General features: G+C 38.0%; 1 long non-coding RNA gene across 2 annotated transcripts; it reads right to left on the bottom strand.

The window, feature by feature from the left end:
- Positions 1-5371: 5371 nt before the first annotated feature.
- On the bottom strand, positions 5372-13079 carry LOC140614138 (uncharacterized). Of its 2 annotated transcripts, XR_012015027.1 has the most exons (4): positions 12663-13079; positions 11223-11334; positions 8118-8209; positions 5372-5550 (listed from the first exon to the last, which is right to left on the bottom strand). It is a non-coding gene; the product is annotated as an uncharacterized lncRNA (long non-coding RNA). The 2 variants fall into 2 exon arrangements; XR_012015026.1 differs by lacking the exon at positions 8118-8209 and having other exon boundaries at positions 12663-13052.
- Between the last annotated feature and the right edge of the window lie 1309 nt (positions 13080-14388).

Genomic DNA, 14388 nt, shown 5'->3' on the forward strand with positions numbered 1-14388 from the left:
ACTGCTGGAGCCAGTCAATGGAAGTCCACCTTCTTCCACTCCCCTTGGAGCCCCTAATACTTAATACCTCATAGTAATTCTAATCTCTCAGTAATAGTTGTACTAATACACCAAAGTAGGCCCCACAGTAAATCACTCTACGTCTCCAAGAGAGGAGAGATGGCCTCTTAGGAACTGACTGAAGAATTAAGTCTGTCTTTCTTCCCTCCCCTTCCCTTTCTAATGAAGTGGTCACATTGTTTGGGAAGGTTTCTGAGATCATTATCTGGATGCCTCATCACTCTGACACCACTACTCTGAGCACTAGAATTTCAATCACCAAGTCCTGGGAAATTTAACCAGGTCATTTTCTTAACATTTTGTCAAGAAAGGAAATAAACTTTCCATAAAATGACAGTTACCAAAAGATAGAGAGAGAGAGAGAGAGAGAGAGAGAGATTTCTCTTGGCATACTACAAAAGCCAACAGTGAATCTTCCGTTTCAACATTCAAGCCAGAGATCAGAATTTTATTTGAAGAAGATGACAACTTTGTGGCTAATGGTATTCTTTTTGTACTTATTCACTCTTCCAGATGAACGACAGAGAACAATTGGTCATTCTGAAGACAGCTTCACAAGAGAAGAGCTTACAGCCCATATTGTATTTTTTTTAGTTCAGAAAGGACATTCCTGAGGGAAAATATGATCAGGTTTATATGAGTCAAATGAAACTATCTGTGTAGGAGGCTTTTGCTTTGTAGCATAAATGGTTAACCCAGACGTGTCTACACATAGAAGAGCCAAATTATAATTAAGAACTTTCAGTGAACACCACCACACTAGATATTATCAGTGTTTACCAGTAATGTCTGCTCATATTTACAAATCACTTTTTAATGTTCATGAAAGTATCTTACCTCAATTATTTACAACTCCACGTAGAGCATGAGTGGATAATCTTTTTTTTTTTTTTTTAATTACCGGTTACATCTCCTAAAGCAAAATCAGTTTTGTAATTAATTCAGAGTTGTTTTTCCTTAAAGAAATAGTAAGCATCAAAATCACCTTCTTTTTACTAAGCAAAGAAAGCAAAAAAGTACATAATTCTTACAAAATACGTTGGGGCGACTGCGTGGCTCAGTCTGCTCAGCATCTAACTCTCGATTTCTGCTCAGGTTGTGGATAGCAAGGATGTGATGTCAAGATCTCATTCGGGCTTTACACTGAGCATGGAGCCTGCTTAAAATTCTCTCCCTCTGCCTGCCACCCCCCGAACCCCCACACTCTCTCTCTCAAAAATACATACATACATACAAAATTTAAAAATACTTAAAAGTATTTTATTTCCATAAAATATTATTTATTTATTTATTTCCATACTGTAGCTGGGTAAGAGGAAAGGGAGTAAGGAAGAGGAGAGGGATGAGGTGGAAGCAAAGGGTGAAAAACAGAGAGAGACAGAGAGGTGAGTAGACATAAAAAAAGAAAGGAAAAGTTGAATGATAATAGAGGAGAACAAAGTAGAGAATGAGAAAGAAAAATGGAGAAAAAAGGAGTAGCAGAATGTTTTTTTGAAAGGAATGGGGGACATTTGTACAAAGTAATAAACAGAACCTACCTATGAGGTAAGAGAATCGGGAAAAGTTCTCTCCCATATTGTAGCCATTATGATCAGAGCAACTCAAGGTTGAATGAGATCAAGTCCAGCGTGGGTCTAGCTGTGGGTGTTGATTTCTTACTGTAGACTTTATGAAAAGCCACATCTCTCCAATCAGAAAGATATTCTTTTTTAAGTGATCTTTCATAATTCACTTTCTTCATGAATTTCAGATTCTTTAAAAAATTTTTTTTTAATTTTTAAAAATTTGTTTTTAAAGCAAATTCTCTACCCAACATGGGGCTTGAACTCTTGACCCCAAGATCAAGAGTCTTGTGCTCTACTGACTGAGCTAGCCAGGCACCCCATAAATTCTTTTTATTAAATTAACATATAATTTATGTGCCTTCAAATTAGTTTTTTAAAAGTATACAGTTCAAGGCTTTTGATAAATTTACAAGGTTATACAATCATTACCACTACTTAATTCAAGAATTTTTTCATCACCCCTAAAAGGAACTTCATACACATTATAATTAATTCCCCATTCCCTCCCTCTGCCAGCCTCTGGAAACTGAAAATCTCCTTTGTATCTCTATTAATATGCATATTCTGGAAATTTCATAAAAATGGAATCATAATATGTGGCCTTTTGTATGTGTTGCCTTTCATTTAGCACGTGCTTAAGGTTCATTCGTGTGGTAGCATCTATAGTACTTCATTCCTTTTTATAGGTAAATAATATTCCTATGTGTGTGTATATCATATCTCTTTATCCATTGATCAGTTGATAGACATTTGAATTGTTTGCATTTCTTAGCTACTGTGATAATGTTGCTCTGAATATTTTTGTACAAGCTTTTTTGTGAATATGTTTTCAATTTTCTCGAGTATTTGCCTGGGAATGGAATTGCTGCGTGATATAGTATTACTATAGTTAACCTTTTGAGGAATTACCAAAGTGTTTTCCATAGTGGCTGCACCATTTTATTCAATCCAGCAATCAGTAAGTGTTGCAAATTCTCTACAACCTCACCAACACTTGCTAAAGTCCACCTTTTTGAGTATAGTCATCCTGGTGGGTGTGAAGTAGTTCTCATTGTGGTGTTGATTTGCATTTTTCTAATGACTAATGAATGGAGCATCTTTTCATGTGCTTAAAGGTCATTTGTATCTCTTCTTTGAAGAAATATCTAACACAATCCTTGCTCATTTTTTAATTAGGCTGTCTTTTTAGGATTGAGTTGTGTTTTTCATATATTTTTGTTACCAGATCCTTATCAGATATATGATTTGCAAATATTTTCTCCCATTCTGCAGAGTCTCTTTTCATGATGCATAAAGTTTTTTAATATTAAAAAAATAATAAGGGATCCCTGGGTGGCGCAGTGGTTTGGCGCCTGCCTTTAGCCCAGGGCGCGATCCTGGAGACCCGGGATCGAATCCCACGTCGGGCTCCCTGCATGGAGCCTGCTTCTCCCTCTGCCTGTGTCTCTGCCTCTCTCTCTCTCTCTCTCACTATCATAAATAAATAAAAATTAAAAAAAAAAAAAAAAAAAGCTTTTAAAAAAAAAATAAATAAAAAAAAATAAAAAATAAAAAAATAATAAAAGTTTTTAATATTTATAACATCCAGATTACTTTTGTTTTCTTTGTGAATTACGCTTTATGTGTCATATCTAAGAAACTGTTGCCTAACCCAAGGTCATGAAGACTTACACCTATGTTTCCTCCAAGAGATTCATAAATTTAGCTCTTACACTTACTTCTTTGATCTATTTAATTTTTGTATATTATATGATGTAGGTGACCACATCCATTCTTTTTCATGTGGATACCAGTTGACCAGCACCATATGTTGAACTCAACTATTCTTTCTCCATTGAATTTTCTTGGCAAAAAAAAAAAAAAAAAAAAAGAATTTTCTTGGCACTGTAGAGATTTATTCATTTCATCTAGGTTATGTCATTTGTTGACAATTGTTCATAGTATTCCCTCATAATATTTTCTATTTCTGTAAGGTTGGTAATAAACATCACCTCTTGGGATCCCTGGGTGGCGCAGCGGTTTAGCGCCTGCCTTTGGCCCAGGGTGCGATCCTGGAGACCCAGGATCGAATCCCACGTCGGGCTCCCGGTGCATGGAGCCTGCTTCTCCCTCTGCCTGTGTCTCTGCCTCTCTCTCTCTCTCTCTCTCTCTCTCTGTGACTATCATAAATAAATAAAAATAAAAAAAAAATAAATAAAAAAAATAAACATCACCTCTTTCATTCTTGGTTTTAGTATGAGTCCTATCTCTTTTTTTTCAGTGTCAGTCTAGCTAAATTTTTAAAATTTTGTTGATGCTTTCAATAAACCCAATTTTGGGTTGGGTTTTTAAAATCTTCCTCATTGTTCTTCTGTTCTCTACTTCATTTATTTCTGCTTTAATCTTAATCATTTTCCTCCTTCTGTTTGCTTTAGGTTTAGATTGTTCTTTTTCTAGTTTCTTAAGGTAGAAGGGTAGGTTATTGATTTAATAGCTTTACTCTTTTTTAATATAAACATTTAAACCTATAAATTTTCCTCTAAGCATACCATAAATCATGGTAGGTTGTGTTTTTGTTTTCATTCATCTAAAATTATTCCTAATTTCCCATGTGATTTCTTCTCTTACCCATTATTTGTGAGCATATTAATTTCCAACATCCTAATTTATCAATGGGAATTTCAGAAACCCCTTCTGTCATTGATTTCTAACTTCATTTCATTGCAATCAGGAAACATACTTTGTATAATTTCAATCCTTTCAAATGTTTTGAGACTTCTCTTATGCTTAATATATGGGTCTGTCTGGAGAATACTCCATGTTCACTTGAGAAGAATGTACTTTTAGCAGTTTTGGGGGTGCTCTATAGATGTCTGTAATGTCCAGTTGGTTTAGATTATTGTTTAAATCTTCTTTTTCCATGGTAATCTTCTGTCCAATTGTTCTATCCATTATTCAAAGTAGGATATTGATGTCTCCCATTATTACTGTTAAATTTTCTATTTCTCACTTAAATTCTTACTTTTTTGCTTCATAAATTTGGGGACTCTCTTGTTAAGTACATATAAGTTCATAATTGTTATATCTTCTTGATGCATTGACACTTTTATCATTATAAAATACTTTTTTTGTCTCTAGTAACAATTTTATCTGAAAGTCTATTTTGTCTGATATTAGTGTAGCTTCTCTAGCTTTCTTTTGGTTATCTTTGAATGGTATATCTTTTTCTGTCATTTTATTTTCATCTCTTTGTGCCTTGAATCCAACGTTTGTTGCTTGTAGCCAGAATATACTTGGAGCATTTTAAAAAATCTATTCTAGCAGGGCACGTGGATGGCTCAGTTAGTTAGGTGTCCAGCTTTTGATTTCAGCTAGATCATGATCTCAGGGTCCTGAGATTGAGCCCTGCATCAGGCTCTGTGCTGAGCATGGAGCCTGCTTAAGATTTTCTCCCTCTCTCCCTCTGTGCCTCTCCCCTACTTCTGTGTGTGCATGTGCATGCACACACACACACACACACACACACACACTTTCTCTTAAAAAAAAAAATTCTACCAATCTCTATTAATTGGAGTGTCTAATTTACACTTAATGTAATTAACATTAAGGTAGAATTTACATTTGCCATTTTGCTATCTTTCAAATGTCTTATGTCTTTTTTATTTCTTTTATTCTGTCCCTGCCTTTTTTGTGTTAATGTCAGTTTTTTCCACTATTAGTAATGCTAGTCTTCATCATTGAAAAATAAGAAATATCAACAACTGTTTTTTAAAGATTTTTATTTATTTATGAGAGATACAGAGAGGCAGAGACATAGGCAGAGGGAGAAGCAGGCTCCATGCAAGGATCCCAATGTGGGACTCAATCCCAGAACTCCAGGATCACGCCCTGAGCCGAAGACAGATGCTCAACCACTGAGCCACCCCGGCGTCCTGTTGCTGGGTCCCTTTAAAAAAGGAAAGGAATGTTCCAATATAAAAAATATGGTATTCATGGGCTACAGTTTGTTCAAACACACCGGGGTGAATTTCCAGGCTTCAATCCAATTGTATGATGCATTCAGAAGCCCTGTGCCTGCTCATAAAAATGTCTCAGATCAAAGACTTTGAAAGTTGTTTAGGAGCTTTAACTCTTACAAGCACAGCAATGTTGGCCATTTCATTTTGGGAACAGAAGTTCAATACTGAAGTTGATAGAGCAATGATTATAATTTCTCTAATTCCAGAAAGACACACACACACACAGACACACACAGACACACACACCCCTCCTAAGAGAATAAGTAACTTGAAAGGATTGTTGGAAGAGCCTCTCTGAGTCAATTCACCATTTGCCCTAAAGTGTTCATTTTTCTACTCTTATTATTCTTGAACACCCAAATTCTCCAATAAATCATAAATGCATAATTACTGTCACTTGGGAAACTTTTTGACAGCAAGATTTATGACCTGAAGCATGGTGGAATTTTTGTCTCTCTAGTTAAAAATGATGTTCAAAGTAACCCATTACTTTGGTTAGAATTATTCACATATTGGAACCAAACCTCAAATGCCAACCCCAGAAGAAAGCCAGACTTGAAAACAACTGAAAGGATTTTCTATGGGCAAAATCAAGAAGCAGAACAAATCCAGGCTGCTCAAAAGGTTACACAATCTATACTTAGGTCTTAGACAAGGATAGAATATCAGCTGATAAAGACTGATATGTCTTTACCAGTATAGACTAAAGCCACCCAAGAGATAATACCAAATAGTAAGCCTCAACATTTGACCTATGATACCTTGTAAACACTCAAACAACTGTAATTGCTGAAAACAGATAAGAATTGGAAACTATTTTTGAAAACACATTTAGTATATTTATTCATTAAGCCCCTCATAATTCTCTCAGTGACTCTGCTATAAAGAATGCCACTTAAAATATGCATGCTTGGGGCATCTGAGTAGTTCAATAGGTTAAGCGTCTGCCTTCAGCTCAGGTCATGATCCCAGGGGCTTGAGATAGAGTCCCATATGGCTCCCTGCTCCCAGGAACCTGCTTCTCCCTCTCCTTCTGCCATTCCCCACCTACCTTGTGCTCTCTGGTTCTATCTCCCTGTTAAATAAATAAATAATTTTTTTTAAAAAAAATAAAAAATAAAATAAAATATATATGCTTGTGAAGAGGTATGAGAGGGGAATCAGTTGGTAAAGAAATATTTGTTTTGTGGTTACAAAACCGTATTTCTGAGCCAGAAAATATACATACATAAAACTTTTCTCTCAGAGAAAATCATGTAGTTTGCAGATTAAAATTAATAAAAACAAAACATTAAGCAATGAAAATCAGTAACCCAACATGGTTAAAACCAGAGAACTATGCTAAATTCTGCAGAGTTTCTGTAAAGATATTTATATGCAGGGAGATATTTTGAAAATTGTTTTCCTGTTGATCTTCTAGACAGGAAAACAGGCCTGTACAGCCCTAACACTTTATTTGCATTTAATAACTTTTAAATTTCAAATCATCTTTTTAAATTGCCTAGCAATTATCTTGCCACATACTTTGTTCTAATGAAACTGAAATATCAAAACCAGCTTTTCTTTTAATTTTAAGTTTAGGATAGGACAAACGGGATAATGGAAAGAGCAATGGATTTGAACACAGAAGATATGGATTTGAATCTTACAGTAACTATGATATCAGGTCTTATTTTCTTATCTGCAAAATGGAGATATCTTCTTCATTTTTCCTACAAGGTGAAGGTAATGAGAATCTAATTGCTTCTATGTAAAGATGGTGAATTAGGGGATCCCTGGGTGGCTCAGCGGTTTGGCGCCTGCCTTTGGCTCAGTGCGTGATCCTGGAGTCCCGGGGTGGAGTCCCACATCGGGCTCCCTGCATGGAGCCTGCTTCTCCCTCTGCCTGTGTCTCTGCCTCTCTCTCTCTCTCTGTGTGTGTCTCTCATGAATAAATAAATAAAAATCTTTTTTTAAAAATGGTGAATAAAACACATTCTTCCTGAAAGCTAAATGCAACATCATTACAAATAATTTTAGAAGGCATAAATCCACAATAGTGGAGCAGGGAAAGAACTATAGAAACAAAATTTTGGAGACAATATGATAGACAAGTGACGAATAAACTGGCAAGCCAAAAAACTGGGGAAATCTAGCTTAAGATTCATTAAAAGGTTCAGGAATTGATAAAAATGCTCTGATGGTGTGGGTATGTGTGTGTGAGTGTGTGTGTGTGCGTGTGTGTGTGTCTGTGTCTGTGTAAAGATAATATTGATAAAGGAGGACTGGTTGAAGGATGTTTGAAAAGCAGTTGGGTCTCTGTATCCCCTCTCCCACTCCATGTGCCTGGGCAAGCTGTCCATCCCTTATGCTGGCAGATGTCTGAACGTTTATTCCCTGGAAATAGTAAAGCACAGGGTCTCTTCATCTGGGTAATATCAGGCACACAAGAGCAGTCAGGATCCATGACAAACTAAAGAAGATTAAGTGAAGAATTCACAGTATTCTAACCTACCCAACTTTCTATGCCAGGAACGTTGGCAATCAGATGTGGACCATCCTCTGAGCAGGAGACTGATGGAAGCTTCCTTGGAGAAATTTGGCCAACTTAATAGAAAAGACCCAAATATATGGACATCAATGTTCTCTAATTTAGAGCATCATACACATTCAGAGCTTCCAATCAGCTTTAGAGTCTCCCATTATTAAACATGAAAGGAAAAATTATTGACTACCAATATCCAAGGAAAATCTCTAAAATAAAAAATATAGAAAATAAAAAATATAGAAAATAACAACAGCACATGGGGGGGGGGGGCAGAAGCCACTCAGGAAACATGCTACACAAAAAGGAGAAAACTTCAAATTAATATCATTAATATCTTTAGATAAGAAAATATGTTACATCCATGAAATATGAATAAGATGCTATTTAAGAGAGAAAACAAATAAAATAAAAAAAAGATTTTGGAAAATAATAACATTATAACAGAAATGAAAAGCTCAGTGCAAGAGGAAAAAGTAAAATTAAGAAAAACTCCCAGAAAAGAAAAAAAAAAAAGGAAAGAAAAACTCTCAGAAAGTGGAACTAAAATATGGAGATGAAAAATAGAAAATAAAACATAGTAAAAAGAGAGGATAAGTCATAAATATGCAATAACTAATTAATAGGAGTTCCAGAAAGATAGAACATAAGAAATAATGAGAGGAACTTGGCAGAGAAAGAATTTAAGACTATATCCCAGAAATAAAGACACTAATTTCCCAATTAAGAAATACCACCAAAAGCCAGGACAATAAAGGAAAACAAACTCATGCCAAGACATATTATTGTGAAATTTCATAATAGTGAGAGCAAACAGAAGATCCCAAAATCTTTTGGAATGTAAAAATAAGTAATATAAAGAGCTGGCTTTCAGAATGGCATTGGATTTCCCACAAAACCTAGGAAGATAATCAATGTCTTTAAAGGCTTCCCAAAACCTAGAAGATAATCAATGTCTTTAAAATTCTGAAAGAAAATGAGTTCCAAACTAGAATTCAATACCCAAGCAAACTATTAATCAACTACGAAGCTGAAATATATATATTTATTTATGAATATGCAAAGCCTCAAATGATTTCCTCCCATACAACTTTGTTAAGAAAGCTAATGGAGGATATGCTCCATTACAATGAGAAAGTAAACCGTGAAAGGAATACACAAGATTTAGGAAACCAGAGATCCAACACAGGAGATAGGTGAAGGTAATCTCTGAGAGGATGATGAAGGGAGATCTTGGAACTCTCTCAGTACCAGAGCACAATCAGTTTAGACTGGAGCATATATAAGGAGGGTACCACTAGCAATCATTCTAAAACAAACAAACAAAACCCAAAAACAGTTGGATTTGACAGATTATTTGATACACTTGAATATGGTCTCAGAAGATGGAAAACAATTTGAACATAAGTTAATATAAGGAACATAAAAATTAAGCAAATAAAAACATGATATAATTATTAAATCCAAAATAAAAGGAAAAAATTATTCAAGCAAGGAAATCTAATCAGCACACACCATGGCTCAGTTATGAAAATAATCGTGATTAACTGAATATCAATGTAACTAAAATCTATGACTTAATTGGGAGATCAGAGAAGAAATATTTGTGTATATAGCAGAGGCAGAGTGAGAAAGTTACCCTTTATCTTTTACATTAGGAAGTCAGCAGATTATCTCTAACAGTGTAAAATCAAGAAATAGCATATTTGGGCATATTGGAAATATTAGAAGAACAAATGGAAGGGTAAATATGGTTGCTTTGGGGGATTGGGCTTTGGGAATTGGGAAGCAGGAAGGGATAAAAGTCAAAGATTGCCATTTTCCATTGTAAGCTTCATTTAACTTTGAAAACAATGTATATATATACAACTTTGATAAAATTTAAAACCTGTAAAAAAAGAAAAGCCTAAATGACAAACTACGTCTCAAAATCATCTCTTAGAATACCTGGTTTGTAATAAGTAGTTAATCTTTTTTTTTTTTTTTTTCTTTTAAGAGTAGGAAGTTTAGATGTTTCCATAGTTCTTTCACACAGGAGGACATCAGTGACCCAGAATGTGGAAACTAGGAGCATGTTGTCCAAGAGCACATGACAATATTCTCATCTTTGGAAATTGTACAGCTTTATTGGGTAGTAACTCAGGTACCAGCAAGGGAACAATGATATATTTGTCCTTATTGGCCCAGCAAGGCTGTTGAAACACAAATCAATGAAGCAATTGAGCAAAAACCTTATGTGCATGCATGTGTAGTAAGTGCATTTGCTTGGCCCCAAGACAAGTGTGAGATAGATCAGAATTATGAGACAAGTTAATGAGAGAGCTCCATGAAATGGATAAGTTCTCACTCTCAGAATTTATCTGGAGTGATTCTCAACCTCAATTGCACACTAGATTCATTTGGGGAGCTTTAAAAACTCCTGATTGGCATCCTAGACCAATCAAGTCAAGATCTCCTTCAAATTACCTCAGATGATTCCAATGTGTGATGAAGGTAGAGAACCATGGCCCTAGGTATAAGTTCATGAGACTGGGGTGTCTGCCATTTCCCAAAGCCATGAGAGCCCCGGGGAAGGTAGACACACGCTCAATGGAGAGAGAAGTTAGATATCCTGCCCTGTACCAAGTCCAACCTGCACTTCTTACCCAACCCCACTCTCAATTGGCATAGTTATATGAATATGTCTTCTGGGTCATTGTAGGGCATGTACTCTCAACAGGATGTCATCTTTCCCTCCCTCACTCACCAGAAGAAGAGCTCTGATTGGTCAAAACCTAAGACACTGATGCGGAATGGGTCTTGAAGGCAGAGCCCAGGCTCTATCTTTTCCCTTTTATCCCCAGTGTCCAGCAAAGTAGACCGCTTTTTTCCTGTTTCTAGGCCACTGGCTTTCACAGAGTGGGCTCAGGCACCCTGGCCTCCTCTTTTCAGCATCTCTGCATATGGGACTGGATCTCTCATGAGAATCCAGTGAATGGTGGATAGAACACTGACTTGGGTTACTCGGGCTGCCACAACAAAATGCCATACATAGATGGGTGGCTGAAACAATAGGCACCTACCTCCAGCACCTACCTCCAGGTCTAGAAGTCTCAGGTCCGGGTGCCAGCATGGTTGGGTTCTGCTGACAACTCTCTTCTTGATTTATAGAATGCTACCTTCTTGCTGTATCCTTACATGACCTCTTCTTTATGGACAAGTGAGAGGGAGGAATGGGGGACAGAGTTAGATACAGAGAGACAAAGACAGAGAGGGAGGGGAGGGCTCTCTAATCCCATCATGAGGGCCCAACCCTTATGACCTCCTCTAAACCCAAAGGCCTCATCTCCAAATACTATCAAATTGGGAGTTAGGACTTTAACATATGAATGAGGGGGCACAAATATTTGGTTCTTAACTGATGTGTTAGGCCTCTGGCCTGATCTTTGTCTCCAGCACGGTCTTCCAGAGGTTACCAAGCTTTTGACTAAGTCTCAGTAACTGGAAGGGTATTTTAAAATTTATCCAGTCGCTGACCTTTGTATGTGTTCTTCCTCAGTTCAAACACCCCAGAGAGCAAATGGGAAATTTTAAGTTCTGAATCTCTTACTAGAAGCACTTAAATACAGTTTATAGGGAAATCCCCGGCTGGTCTTCCACTGCACTGATGGCCAAAAGATGCCACTGATGTTTTCCATTCTTCCTCCCAATCTCTTAGTATAAGCGATTCAAATATAGAGCAGGGAATTTTGCTAAGCATTTTAGAAAACCAAGAAGAATAATTCCCTCCTAACTCACAAAGCAGGGGTGAAACTCAAAATATTTCACAATGGCAGAGGCATAGGCAATGATTATTTACAAGTGGATATAAGAGTATTTCAATACATTAGCAATAGTCACAGTAATCCCAGTGTGGTCCAACTAAATATTAGCCTTGCCCCAAAGCACTTATGAGTGCAGTGCTGCGTGTGCATTAATGAATTCAGGAATGCACTGGGGAATGCAAAAGGTATGGAAGCAAAGCTAAGCAGGAGCCTCCTGCCCCACACCCCGCACTTTCTCCTTTCTGTCCTCAACTTTGGATTCCTCTACCTGAGGCGATCTAGCCAGCCACAGACGGGTGCCGTGCCTTAGAGACGCGGCCCTGAGTTAGTTATAAACTTGAATCAGCCCTTCCACCAGACAGGCCCTGGCTTGGGAAATAGAGAAGTGAAAAGAAAAAAGAGGCCCTTCGATTCAGCTGGAGACAGAGAGGGAGGGCGGGTCACCAGCAGTCAAGAGGAGACTCGGTTCAGAGTTGCCTCAAATTACATTTGTCCACACACGCATGCGAAATGTTGCTTAAAAAATAAATGAGGTTAATTTCTCTTTACAGGTTCCCTTTCATCTCGGGGTTTCAAAGCACTTTGCCACAAAAAAGCTCCATCGTCACTCCTTTTTTAATCTAAATATAAACCAAGGGCCCTCAGGGTTAAGGTTCGGTAAAGCCCTTTGAACTTTCCAAAGAAAAAGCACTAAAGGAAAACACTATTTTACCATTATAAGCTCCAAGTGGCCAGGCAGGGACCACACAGCCAGAAAACTCTCCTTCTGAAGAAAGGCCACGCCTCCGCTCCGATGACACGCTTGCTAATTAAAATCACAATTAGAACCAGCAGGGAAGATGGAGGCCAGTGACTAAAACGCCCTTCCCCAGAAGCAGAAACACTCAGGACTGACTCACACAGGATACATCAGATTTTCTCCAGCAGGCATTTGGAGGAAAGAAAAGAAATTCGAGTCCAGGCCTCCCTCCATCTACTGACCCAGTAAACTCCATGTCTGGGTTGGTGACACATCCCTGACTCGCTGCCACCTCAGCAGAGTCCCAGCAGCAGGAAGAGCCAGCTTGGCTTCCTGTGGATGGAAATGTTTGCATCTGCATTTTTCAGCAAAGGAAAGTCTCAGAATCTCCCCAGTTCCAGCATGTGAGTCATTAGTGGGTGTTTGTTTTTGGGGTTCTGGGTTTGAGTCACCACCCTTCCTGCTGTTGGTCTTCTCAATCCAGGGGGAGCGAGCGAAAAGAGAGAAGTAGAAATGTTTGTGATGGTCAAAGCAAGCATCTAAGAGTTGGCAATTGTATCAGCAGCTCATTTGTAAGATTGTTCTGCTCTCCGTAAACAAGTATATGACATTTATAAATAACAGTGGGAAAGAGGAAGGAGGAGGAAGGAAGAGAAATAAGGCCATAAAGGATGTGATTGAGGTAAGCGGAAGTAGAGTCTAGTCAAAGTAAAAATAGGCAACTGCCTGTTTGTCAGCTAAAGGAGGAATGGGGCTGCTGATGTTGATCAAACTCTACATGTGCAGCTCTCTGGCACCATTCCTTGTTGGCCTGGCAGTATGGCTAAGGAGGGGGTGGTTTGCACAGGTGGGGCTGCCAATATCCCCGAACAAGTCTGGAATCTGACAGACCACCTTGGCTTTGAAAGGATTTCTTCCTGATGTCCCTCCATTTCAGTGCTATGCCTGGCACCATTTATCCCCTGAAAGGACCTCAAGACTCCCAGAATTCTACAACAGGAATGTTCTACAAGGGTCTCAATGCCGTACTGGGACCAGGTGCCAAAAAACACTAGCTTGAAAAAAAGATATCATTTTTTTTTTTTTTTCAGAAGGCAAGTGTATATATTGTTCCTCTCAGTCTTGACTGTGATTGAAAACTGAGAATCTACCGACCACAAGGGGACACGGGGTTGCGCGGGGAGGGCAAGATTTTGCGTGAAGGAAGCCCGACTGGTGCAGGTGGGAAAGTAATGGTACATCTTCTTCACATCACTGCTCCTTGTCAGATCAGACAGTTTGGTCTACCTAACAGCTAGTTTTTACTTCACTGACATTGGCCAGTAAATCAAGCCATTTAAGATGGCTGAAAAAAAACAAAGGTGATCGTGAAAATATAAAAACACAACAAAAAAAGCAGGTTTTTGAACTAATGGACAGCTCAACCAGATTTGACCCAGGGAAGACATCTGACCACAGGCATTCCAGTTTCCCTTCCAGAAAGCAGAGAGCCGGCAAGTGGCAAGTGAAAAGAGCTTCAACTTTTCAACTGGTATGAGTGTGGAAGTCAAAACTGGGCCTGTTGTATGCAGTTGGAGGCTGGATACTATGTTTTATTTCAAGTATATATAATGAAAAGATATCTGGATGCCCGCACACTCTTGCTACATTAGGGACTTGATGAAGCTCAGAAAAACAGAGCCCCAGCCCTCCTAGCATT

This window comes from Canis lupus, chromosome 22, assembly GCF_048164855.1.
Source record: "Canis lupus baileyi chromosome 22, mCanLup2.hap1, whole genome shotgun sequence".
NCBI lineage: Eukaryota > Metazoa > Chordata > Mammalia > Carnivora > Canidae > Canis > Canis lupus.